Source organism: Bombina bombina, chromosome 5, assembly GCF_027579735.1.
Source record: "Bombina bombina isolate aBomBom1 chromosome 5, aBomBom1.pri, whole genome shotgun sequence".
Taxonomy (NCBI): domain Eukaryota; kingdom Metazoa; phylum Chordata; class Amphibia; order Anura; family Bombinatoridae; genus Bombina; species Bombina bombina.
In genome coordinates, this window is record NC_069503.1 from 1,144,982,515 (window position 1) to 1,144,996,697 (window position 14,183).

The window sequence follows — 14,183 nt, forward strand, 5'->3', positions numbered from 1 at the left end:
ACACACACTCCACACTTCATACACAAACCTCACAGAAACACACCCCTTACACACACACTCCACACTTCATACACACACCTCACAGAAACACACCCCTTACACACGCACACTACACACTCACTACACACCTGACATAAACACACCCCTTACACACACACACTATACACTCCATACACACACCTCACAGAAACACACCCCTTACACACGCACACTACACACTCACTACACACCTGACATAAACACACCCCTTACACACACACACTACACACTCCATACACACACCTCACAGAAACACACTCCATAAACACACACACACTCCATTCACACACCTCACAGAAACACACCCCTTACACACACACTCCACACTTCATACACACACCTCACAGAAACACACCCCTTATACACACACTACACACTCCACACACACCTCACACATAAAAAGCTGTGTGTATGCCACTAAACGGTGATAACTTTCTAGAAAATGATTGATAATACATTTCTTATTTCTTATTTTAATAATGTTCTTTCAAGGTCTTTTCACACAATCAATCACACAACATGGATATTTTCTGTATTATTTGCCCATTAGCAAATACCCTTATAGTGGACTCAAGTGGAGACGTGTGTCAGAAGCATTTATTCTTTATAATAATTTGCAGCAGAATTAAATTGGGGGGCTGTTGTCCATTGTATAGCCACAAAAAAAGAAAACAAAACAGGTTTTGCTTGTAACAAGTGCTGGTATATAATTTCTATTGGTACCATTGTTATCCCTACAATAAGGGGATCAAGTGATCTCCTAGGACCCCCCACACTATCCCTAACATTTCCAGTCTCCCACCAATTCAATTAATCTGATCTATTTATTTGTATTTTCGGTGGTTGTTTTTAAGGGTAGATCTTGAGGACAGAAGGTGTTTTCCTAAGGTTTTTGGGTCCTTAGGAGCCATGAGGACCATTGACGTTAAGGGATGGTTGCACTGGCGAGATTGTGTAAGGTTTATTGGGTGGCACACAAGGTAGCAGATTAAAGGGACACACGAACACACACAGATAAACACACACACACACAAGCACAGATACACAAACACACACAGATAAACACACACACACACACACAGATAAACACACACACACAGATACACACACACACACATATACACACACACACACACACAGATACACACACACACAGATAAACACACACACAGATAAACACACACACAGATAAACACACACACACAGATACACACACACACACACACAGATACACACACACACACACACACACACACAGACACACACAGATACACACACACACAGATACACACACACACACACACAGATACACACACACACAGATAAACACACACACACAGATACACACACACAAGCACAGATGAACACACACACACAGATAAACACACACACACAGATAAACACACACACACAGATAAACACACACACACAGATAAACACACACACACAGATAAACACACACACAGATAAACACACACACACACAGATAAACACACACACACAGATAAACACACACACACAGATACACACACACACACACACAGATACACACACACAAGCACAGATACACACACACACAGATACACACACACACACAGATAAACACACACACAGATAAACACACACACAGATAAACACACACACACAGATACACACACACACACACAGATACACACACACAGATACACACACACACAGATACACACACACACAGATACACACACACACAGATACACACACACACACAGATAAACACACACACACACACAGATACACACACACAAGCACAGATGAACACACACACACAGATAAACACACACACACAGATACACACACAAGCACAGATACACACACACACAGATACACACACACAAGCACAGATACACACACACAGATACACACACACACAAGCACAGATACACACACAGAGATGAACACACACACAGATAAACACACACACACACACACACAGATAAACACACACACACACACAGATAAACACACACACACACAGATACACACACACAAGCACAGATACACACACACAAGCACAGATACACAAACACACACAGATGAACACACACACAGATAAACACACACACACACACACACACACAGATAAACACACACACACAGATACACACACACAAGCACAGATACACAAACACACACAGATGAACACACACACAGATAAACACACACACACACAGATACACACACACAAGCACAGATACACAAACACACACAGATGAACATACACACACACACACACAGATAAAACACACACAAGCACAGATACACACACACAGATATACACACACAAGCACAGATACACAATCACACACACAGATACACAAACACACACAGATACACACACACAGATGAACACACACACACACACATATATAAACACACACACAGATACACAAACACACACACACACACACAGATAAACACACACACAGATACACACACACACAGATACACACACACAAGCACAGATACACAAACACACACAGATACACACACACAGATGAACACACACACAGATAAACACACACACACACACACACACACAGATAAACACACACAAGCACAGATACACACACAAGCACAGATACACAAACACACACAGATGAACACACACACAGATAAACACACACACACACAGATACACACACACAAGCACAGATACACAAACACACACAGATGAACATACACACACACACAGATAAAACACACACAAGCACAGATACACACACACAGATATACACACACAAGCACAGATACACAATCACACACACAGATACACAAACACACACAGATACACACACACAGATGAACACACACACACACACATATATAAACACACACACAGATACACAAACACACACACACACACACAGATAAACACACACACAGATACACACACACACAGATACACACACACAAGCACAGATACACAAACACACACAGATACACACACACAGATGAACACACACACAGATACACACACACACACACACAGATAAACACACACACACACAGATACACAAACAGATACACACACACGGATACACACACACAAGCACAGATACACACACACAGATATACACACACAAGCACAGATACACAAACACACACACAGATACACAAACACACACAGATACACAAACACACACAGATGAACATACACACACACACAGATAAACACACACACACACAGATACACAAACACACACACACAGATACACACACACACACACAGATACACACACAGATACACACACACAGATATACACACACACACAGATACACACACAGATAAACACACACACACAGATACACACACACACAGATACACACACACACAGATACACACACACAGATACACACACACACACACAGATACACACACAGATACGCACACACACAGATACACACACACAGACACACACAAACAGTTAAAAACACACACACACACATAGATAAACACACACACGCAATCCACACAATGTACCCCTTTATTCATACCTCTTTTGTATATGAGTGAAGTTTCTTCTTCCTGGGGTGGTTTATCTGGGATCTGAAGGGTACACGACCACACTGGTAACGCAATCCTCTACTTCTCTCCTTACCGGGTTGTCCGTCTGTGCGTGCAGGGCTTCAGGGCGGAAATGACGTCACCAATGTGCATACGGGTTTCAAGGATACCACTGCTCCGGGCTTTCAACACAATCTCCTGTTGTAATTCCGTATAGTTACTCTGCAGCTAATGGTAGGGACTGAAAATAGATAGAAGGGCTCCTCTATACTCCAAAAAGACATAAAGCAAAGTCCCAAAATCGTAGCTTTCATAAAAAATCCAAAACTTTAATTGTTCATCTAAAACAGATAACAGTATACATAATATAGATAAAAAAGAGTGAATGTACTAACGCGTTTCGGCTAGCATGTTGCCGTATTCATAGACCTGTTCAAATGATATCCAACAATACAATATATAGGTCTCTAATTTCACATTAATTAGATGCATCTGTTTATCCTTAATCATTTGGCTTAGCCTATAATCAACTTGGATACTTTTAAATACAGTCTGACCAATCATATAGTCGCTATGATAGGCTTTACAATTCTTGAAATAGAACAATAACAATTACATATATATACATATACAGGCAGTAATTAGAATGTATTATAAGGTTATTACTCAGGCTTTATACTCAACAGTTATTATTAAAGGGCCACTAAACCCAAAATCTTTCTTTCATTATTCAGATAGAGAATAGAAATTTAAACAACATTACCATTTACTTCCATAATTTATTTTGCTTCATTTGTTAAATATCCTTATTTGAAGAAAAAGCAATGCACATGGTGAGCCAATCACATGATGCTTCTATGTGCAGCAACAAATCAGCAGCTAGTGAGCATATCTAGATATGCTTTTCAGCAAAGAATATCAAGAGACTAAAACAAATTAGATAATATAAGTAAATTAGAAAGATGTTTAAAATTACATTCTCTTTCTAAATCATAAAAGAAAAAATGTGGGTGGCATGTCCCTTTAAATGTTTCAAACATCTATAAATCTATAATTATTCCTTTTCAATTCATAGGTACCCATTGGTCCAAATAGGACACATATATATTTATATACAGTAGGTGTATATAACACATAGGGTAATCCTTATTCCCAAATAGACGTTTATTTTTTTTATATATATATATATATATATATATGAGCAAAGAAAGAGTTGTTCACTTCACAGCGCTAATCTAACCAAATCTCGTGTACTATTACGGTACACCTAATGTATCAAATGTAATTGCATTAATGTATTCAAACAGTGATTCCGTAAACAGTGTACATCGCTATAATATATATATATACACACTAGGAAAATGATCCTGCTAATTAAATATTAGCTATTGTTGTTTCAATATTAAGTGGATAATACAAGGAGAAAATCTATAGTTCTCAAATATGTTGATCGAGTCTATAAAATGCAGGATTGTTCTATCTTCAGAAAGTGAACGATCAACCTTGCAAGCATGAAATTACAGCAACCCCCAGAATGGTTTAACAGGCTACTCACAATAGGTGACCTCAATCAAATGAGGTAAGGAGCGGGCGTTGTTAATGTGTCAGGTCCCAGCACTGATTCACAAGTAGCGGGCTTAGAGTCCTAAGCGCTGTCCCTTGAAGATTCTCTGTTTGTCCGGTACTCCAATATTGTTGTCCGCAACCGGTCAGGGTGTCTTTGATAACTCCAACGTGTTTATGTAAAGGGAACAAACACGGCACATAGCATAATACTGTTTTAAAAGTAGTACGAATTTATTGCAACATAAGAATGGTACTCACAAACGAGACCTCAGTTTATATGAGGTATCAATACAGCATCACAATAAAAAGGACAGTCGTCCCACACTATGATAAAAGATTCCACTTCGATCGTAAGTGTTATGTATAAAAAATCTTTAAGGATGAGCAGCCAGATTCAACACTCAGCCTTACGCGTTTCAAAGTTTAAAACTTCTTCCTCAGAGGAAGAAGTTTTAAACTTTGAAACGCGTAAGGCTGAGTGTTGAATCTGGCTGCTCATCCTTAAAGATTTTTTATACATAACACTTACGATCGAAGTGGAATCTTTTATCATAGTGTGGGACGACTGTCCTTTTTATTGTGATGCTGTATTGATACCTCATATAAACTGAGGTCTCGTTTGTGAGTACCATTCTTATGTTGCAATAAATTCGTACTACTTTTAAAACAGTATTATGCTATGTGCCGTGTTTGTTCCCTTTACATAAACACGTTGGAGTTATCAAAGACACCCTGACCGGTTGCGGACAACAATATTGGAGTACCGGACAAACAGAGAATCTTCAAGGGACAGCGCTTAGGACTCTAAGCCCGCTACTTGTGAATCAGTGCTGGGACCTGACACATTAACAACGCCCGCTCCTTACCTCATTTGATTGAGGTCACCTATTGTGAGTAGCCTGTTAAACCATTCTGGGGGTTGCTGTAATTTCATGCTTGCAAGGTTGATCGTTCACTTTCTGAAGATAGAACAATCCTGCATTTTATAGACTCGATCAACATATTTGAGAACTATAGATTTTCTCCTTGTATTATCCACTTAATATTGAAACAACAATAGCTAATATTTAATTAGCAGGATCATTTTCCTAGTGTGTATATATATATATTATAGCGATGTACACTGTTTACGGAATCACTGTTTGAATACATTAATGCAATTACATTTGATACATTAGGTGTACCGTAATAGTACACGAGATTTGGTTAGATTAGCGCTGTGAAGTGAACAACTCTTTCTTTGCTCATAAAATTCAGTTTGTTCATTTATAAGGGTAGTGTGACCATACTGCTCTGTTCACCCCAGCTGCTTATCTCGTTTAGGTGTTAATATTATCTTTGCGCCTCCAGTGTGACCTGTACTTAGATACAGCTCACATCACAAAAACCCTTTCTTTTCTGACACATATATATATATATATATATATATATATATATATATATATATATATATATTATAATCTTTATGGTATATAGAGTACATTTATTCCATGTTCATATTGCCTGATTTATTCCCAAAAATTTATAATATCATATCCCGAATTGTATCCCAGTGGAATCTGGGTTTTTAACCTATATATCCAGTAGACTTCTTGCCTACCTAGGATCTGGGATCTGTCACCTCCTCTTATAGGTGTTTTTATAGCTTCAATTATATTCCATCTATATGAGTCCACAACTTTGTTATGCTCATATATAAAATGCCTACTTAGAGCTGAACAAGGGATATTATTCTTAATGTCTTATAAATGATGAATACTTTACATTAGGAATATAACAATCCAGAATTACATTTCACATTTAAAGGACACAAAATTAACTACACAGAGTCTAGTAACAGAAATGTCATTAAATGTGCAAAGTAAAAAAAAAAAATCCAGCATTTACCTTGCAGGGACAGGACTACACCGAAGACATGCCAGATACCCCAGGATCCTGAGCTCCTCATCCTGCGGGGGACAGTTGTGCCTGGGGTAGGGACTGCTCCTCAACACAAAGTCAACTCCAAGCTCCCAAAACCAAGTCAGCAAAGAGTCAAAGCACATAAGCAGATTTTAGGCTTCCCTTAGACTGAGCAGAATGGGTGAAAGTCAAGGATGGGGTCAACCACTGGATGGAGCAGGGTAGTTGCACCCCATAAGCTAAACACCAGTGGCCATGCAGGCCCCTTTAAGCCACATCCAGTGGTTGCCCCAACCCTTGATTTTCACCCACTCTGCCCAGTCTAATGGAAACCTACAATCTGCTCATGTGCTTTGGTTCTTTGTCAAACATCAGCTCTCCTTTTACTGTAGTTTCTTGGTAAGCCACATGTCAATAACAGATTTTAGATGGGATCTCTGTTTTGACCGCTGGCGACCCTTTGTCACCAACATTCCAGCAGACACTTCTTAGAGATCATGCAACAATCATACACTCAGATCACACCAATAGCCATGCAGTCGCTTAGTTCGCCACATACCCACACCAAAGCAGGCTCTGGCCCTGCTGCAGCACTGTCATCCATATACTATCGTTTTAGACCACTTTTTAGACCAGACAGTACCTATAAACTGTCACCATGGTAACAACACACTACCCTCTTCCCACTGCTCGCCATCTTGTACAGTCAGGGGTCTCATGAGAGTTGCTAGTGCAGTTCAGCGAGAGCAGGCGGAGGATAACTTTGTTCTTAACTCATGGAAGCTTGCAGAGAGGATCGGAAAAGGCTGCAGTTGTTATGGGAGCGCTCATAGAAGTAAAGGAAGGCGCTGGATTATTATCAGTGGCTTTTGTATTTGAGTCTTTGTGCAAAGGCAATACATTGTCAGGTATCTGTAATCTTGTATCTGTCAATGGCTCCTCCTGCAGGCACCGCAAAGAGACCCTCTGCCCGCATTAAATGAAAGCCTGTGCAGTCATTTAATGCGGGCAGAGGGTCTCTGTGCGGTGCCTGCAGGAGGAGCCATTGACAGACACAAGGTTACAGAGACCTGAGAGACCTGAGAATGTATTGCATGAATAGCCGTGGGTCCCAAATTCTAGGACTGTCCCTGGCAAAAACGGGACAGTTGGCAATTATGACACACACACAAACAGAGATATACACAAACACAGATATATATATATATATATAGAAGAGTAAAGTAAAGTTAACTGTAACATCCAAAAATGTCCAAAGAAAAATACTTAAACAAAGTTCTAGCTCCGGAGGATAAACGTTCAAGAACCAATAGGTTAACAGGAGAACATGTCAAAGTTCAAAAACTGGTCAAAGTAATACTGGTATCCAGCAAATTTCCCCTATACACACTCACTGTACACTTGTAATGAACTGCAGCATATTTCAAGGCTCTTGAGAACTGCAAGGTTACATATACTTTTAACACACACAGGCATCAGATAAATAACAGGGGGAAACCGTGTTCCCAAGAGGCACTACCGCCTCAACTCACCACCGCACGGGTGCACCGATTAACCTTTCTTCTCTGTGTGTATAGTCAGCGTCCTTAGAAAGCAAATTCCCAGAGCCTACTGATCCAAATGCTGCAGCGTCTTCGACAGAGCGTCCCACTATGCGGGAGGGGGTGTGTTCCGGTCCTCTCTCACCATGTGATATCCGTGAACCAATCCAAAGGAGGATATACACTGCTTGAAAAACCCTCTGTGAACTTTGGAGCTTAGAGTCCTTAGACCGTTGCTGCTGCCCAGATATAAGTACACAGCCAAGGAAAGGATTATGCAGACAACGGTCAATGTAGATTAAAACTTCATCTTTATTGTGCAATACATAAAAGCATTCCAGGGGTCAGCACAGGCACACAACAACAAAACAGTCCGCTAACATGTTTCGGCCCTCAGGCCGTAATCATAGCTAAAGGACTGTGCACCTGTGTTTCTTAAAAAGCAACAGGATCTCACTGATTGGTTAAAATAAAGAACATGTTGTGTGGAGGTTAACCCTATGGGAACCTACATTAATTTACATATATATGTGCATTGCCTATCTAAGTATCTGAACAGTTGAGTACTAAATAAATGGCATTAACTGCAGTATATAAATGCATTATTTACACAGGGAAAAACGGATTTTATATGAGCTTAATTATAATCCTAATAATAAAGCATATAAACAATGTTCAATATTAATGCATATATAAATTTAAATGCAATAAATGATCCACAAGAACCATAATACATTGCAATCCCTTATGTGATTTCATAATTTCATAAGTTTGTCATCAGCATAGTTAATCTCACCAGCATACAATTTATGTCATGTGAAAATATACAGCTTAAACACCAGATATTACAAATTTTACAAATCTAAAATATCAGCATATGGGATACTTGAAAAATGTAACATCATTTGCTACAGGACAAAAGTTATAAAAAAGAAAAAAAGAAAGAGTCAATACCATATAGGTGTTAAATACACCACATGGTGATAATAATATATAGTATATAGTAGCTGAAGTACTGAAGACTTTAAGGTGTCAGCAAAAGAGGACTTTGAAAAGATGTTTAACCATTATTAGGACTTTATAGTAGACCTGGGTTGAAACTAATTAATGACCTATATTAACGGGCATAAAAAGTAACAGTACAGGAAATTAAAGGCGCATAGTCATATTATATTTGCACCCTAAATAATGCACACTATACAGATCAGAGCACTAGGGGCACATAATAGCAATATGTTTGTACCCAAAATAATGCACACTATACATATAATAACAACATAATGGTTTGCAGAGTATCAAAGTAGCAAAAGTAGGACATGGAAAAGATGTTAATCATTATTATTAAGACTTAGTGATAGACCTAGATAGAAACCAGTTAATAACCTATATTAACCAGCATAAAAGGTAAAGAACACTAAGGGCGCTTAGTAATAGTATATTTGCACCCAAAATAATGCACATTATATAAATCAGAGCACTGGGGAGCATAGTAGTAGTATATTAGCACCCTAAATATTGCACACTATGCATCTAATAACAACATGATAGATTGCAGTAAAGGGAGAGGACAAATGAGAACAGGCCACCACACAAGAGGGGAAAGAAACTATTCCCAATAATTAATCAGGTCATATTCTGAATTTAGACCCGTGGGTACACGTGTTTGCAATTTGAAAATCCAAAACATTTCCCTCTTCTGTAGTAGCCTGTCTCTATCAACCCCTCTAGGTGGACAAAATACTCTCTCAATGGCCTGCCACCTTAGTGTTTCCACACTTTTCTGGTGACATTTCGCGAAATGTTGCACCAAAGGTGTTGAAGCAACACCTGCCTGGATTGTGGATAGATGATTCCGAATGCGCACGTTTACCTCAGTGGTCGTGAGCCCAACGTATTGTAAATGGCACATAGTACAACTTAGAACATAGACTACATATGTTGAGGTACATTTAAGGCACGATTGTATGGAATAAACCTCTCCAGTGACTTCTGATCTGACGCTATCTGATTGTAATACGTATTCACACACCCTACATTTATTCAGGCACTTAAAGATGCCTTTATGAATCAGCCAGGAGCTCTGTCCTTGGTCGGTCTTGGGTAAAACAGAAGGAGATAATAAATTACCAAGTGTGGTTGTCTTTCTATAAGAACAACGTAAACCTTGTGCAATACAATGCTCAAGTTTGTCGTCAGCCGCCAAGAATGAAAAATGTTTTTTAATGATTTTACAAATGTCTGCGTATTCCTGACTGTACTCTGTGACAAAAGTCACTCCTTTATGCTTATTAATGGCTTTGGACTTATTATTAGTACCATCATTGCTTAAAACCATAGACCTTTCCAAAGAATCAACCTGGCTCCTGGCCTTTTTAATAACTTTGGCACTGTACCCTCTGTATTTTAGTCTTTTGGTCAAATCATCTGACTGCTCAGCACATTTATGTGGCAAAGAGCAGTTGCGTTTGACCCGAATAAATTGGCCTTTGGCCACAGCAAACGGTACATGCCTAGGGTGGCAACTCCGTGCGTGAAGAAGGGAATTCCCAGTTATGGGCTTCCTATAGATCTCTGTCTCTACCTTTCCATCCCTTGTACCTGTAATTGTAATATCCAAAAAATGTATCACATTGTCCTGTAAGTCACTTGTGAACTTAATTCCAATATTATTGGAATTCAAATATGTGATGAAAGACATAAACCGTGACTCCGTCCCATTCCACACGAGGAGCAGATCATCTATGTAGCGGCCGTAAAAATAAATACAACCTCTGAATGGGGTTTCCATCCCCATAGACGTGGGACAGCTCCCACCAACCCATGAATAGGTTGGCATAGGAGGGGGCAAACTTTGCCCCCATAGCTGTCCCACGTCTCTGCAGATAGAAACCACCCTCAAACAAAAAGTAATTATGTGTAAGTAAAAACTTAAGAACTCTAAGAATAAATTGTCTGAATTCAAAAGAAAAATCAGAGTAAAACTCCAGAAAGAAATTGACCGCTACCAGACCCTCCTCGTGCGGAATGCACGTGAACGTGAACTTTTGGGTATCTTGGATGATGGTTTGGAGGATGGGCACTTTGACACTGACACCTTTGAGTTCCTGTGTGTAGACCATCCTATAGTGCCCATCTTCCACCATCTTCCTAAGATACACAAATCTTTTACCAATGTAAAGGGACGTCCCATTGTCAGTGGGATTGGTTCTTTGACTGAACACGTGTCCCAATGGATGGATGGCATCCTCCAACCATTTGTGTTATCATTATGCAGCTGCCTTAGGGATACCAAGCATGTGATTGAACTTTTGGAACCAATGGATTGGAACTTTGGTCTATATCGATGGGCGACTATTGATGTAGTCGCGCTTTATTCCTCAATTCCACACCAGAAAGGTCTGGAAGCAGTGTCATTCTTTCTTAAGAATTTTTCAGATTTCAGTGAGGGTTTTCAAAAGTATATTCTAAGGGTGCTGAGTTTCCTGCTCACGCACAATTATTTCAAGTTTGAGGGGGAGTTCTATCTCCAGAGATGTGGGACAGCAATGGGGGCGAAGTTTGCCCCCTCCTATGCCAACCTTTTTATGGGTTGGTGGGAGCTGTCCCACATCTATGGAGATAGCAACTCCCATAAGCACATGATCCAGTATTATGGATGTTATATTGACGACCTCCTCCTCATTTGGATGGGCGGGGACTCAGACTTCTCAGATTTTGTTGCCTCCTTAAACAATAATGATGTTGGCATCAAATTTACTTTTGAGCTAAATGATAACACCATTAACTTCCTGGACATCACTTTAAAAGGCACTAGTGATGGTAAGATCATCTGTAAAATCTATCGTAAGCCCACAGCTGGTAATGCACTGTTACATGCTAACAGCTGTCATCCCCGGCATGTCCCCTTTGCTGTCGCAAAGGGACAATTCGTCAGGGTCAAACGAAACTGTACCGTGGATTATACTTATCAGGAACAATCGCTAGAACTTAGCAATCGATTGAAGCAACAAGGTTATTCCCCTTCAGTTATTCACAGAGCACAAGAAGAGGTTCAGAACATTGACAGGAACAGTTTGGTTCAGGAACATTCCAGAGTTAATGCCAGTTCTGACACACACTTCCAAGGTGTAACTTTTGTCACCGATTTCAGTCCACAATATACTGAAATATGTAAGATCATTAAAAAACTTTTTGGATTTCTTTCAGCGGATGACAAATTGGAGGAGTATGTCAGAACTGGCATACGATGCTCTTACAGAAGGGCTAAGACTCTAGCGAATGTATTATCACCCTCATCTTTGCCTGAATTAAACAAACCCATGAGTTCGTGGTTGGTCCACAAAGGCCTGTTCAAATGCAGACAAAAATGTCGGGTATGCGAGTACATCCTGGCATTGAACATTTTCAAATCAGAAGTTACTGGTGAAACTTTTCCGATCACCAGTTGTCTGCAATGTACTTCTACTTATGTTGTATATGTACTCACCTGCATCTCTTGTCATTTACAATATGTAGGCTTAACAAAGTCCGTATTCGTAACCACTTGTCCACTATTCAAGCAGGAGAGGCCAGTACACCTGTCACAATGCCATAATAAGGATATCAAAAGCCTGAGATGGCAAGCTATAGAAAGAGTATTTTGTCCTCCTAGGGGAGGAGACCGTGATCAGCTGCAAAGCTCCCAGCATCCAAGGCAGTTAACCCCAGAGCAGCCTGGGTGACAGGCCCGCAGGGAAGCATTACAAACATTATCAGCACAACACACAGAAAACCTGGCACTCGCCAGCAGATTCATAGTAATGTTTAAAAGCAAATCTGGTCAGTTACATTTGGCACCAAAGGAACAAGCCCAGGACCACGACAAGGTCTCCCCCTTCCTGGGACCCTAAACCAGCACCCACACAATGCATACTTCCAAACAAACCAAATGGGAACCTCCCAGGGTGACACAGGCTTTTGTAACCTCCCGTAAATACAAAACACAGGAATGGACCGCACTCACAGACTGGACTGGGTACACATCCTAAGCCACAGCAAACTCCACAGCTCTGAACACTGACAGACAGCTGCAAAGTTCCCAGCAACCCAGGCAGTTAACCCCAGAGCAGCCTGGGTGACAGGCCCTAAGGGAAGCATTACAAACATTATCAACACAACACACAGAAAACCTGGCACTCGCCAGCAGATTCATAGTAATGTTTAAAGCAAAACTGGGGGAAGTCAGTTACATTTGGCATTAAAGGATCAAGCCCACAACCACAACAAGGTCTCCCCCTTCCTGGGACCCTAAACCAGCACCCACACAATGCAAACTTCCAAACAAACCAACTGGGAACCTCCCAGGGTGACACAGGCTTTTGTAACCTCCCCTATGTAAATACAAAACACAGGAATGGACCGCACTCACAGACTGGACTGGGTACACATCCTAAGCCACAGCAAACTCCACAGCTCTGAACACTGACAGACAGCTGCACAGTTCCCAGCAACCCAGGCAGTTAACCCCAGAGCAGCCTGGGTGACAGGCCTGCAGGGAAGCACTACAAACATTATCAACACAACACACAGAAAACGTGGCACTCGCCAGCAGA

The 14,183-nt window shown here is 40.4% G+C and overlaps 1 protein-coding gene across 1 annotated transcript in view; it reads left to right on the forward strand.

The window, feature by feature from the left end:
- The first annotated feature begins 3,721 nt into the window (after positions 1-3,721).
- The window catches only part of LOC128661754 (cytochrome P450 2C38-like), a 132,195-nt gene continuing 121,733 nt past the window's right edge, over positions 3,722-14,183 (forward strand). The window contains exons 1-2 of the mRNA XM_053715974.1: positions 3,722-3,817; positions 7,044-7,122. The gene's annotated coding sequence lies outside the window, so the exon portion shown is untranslated. The remainder of the gene's footprint in view (positions 3,818-7,043; positions 7,123-14,183) is intronic.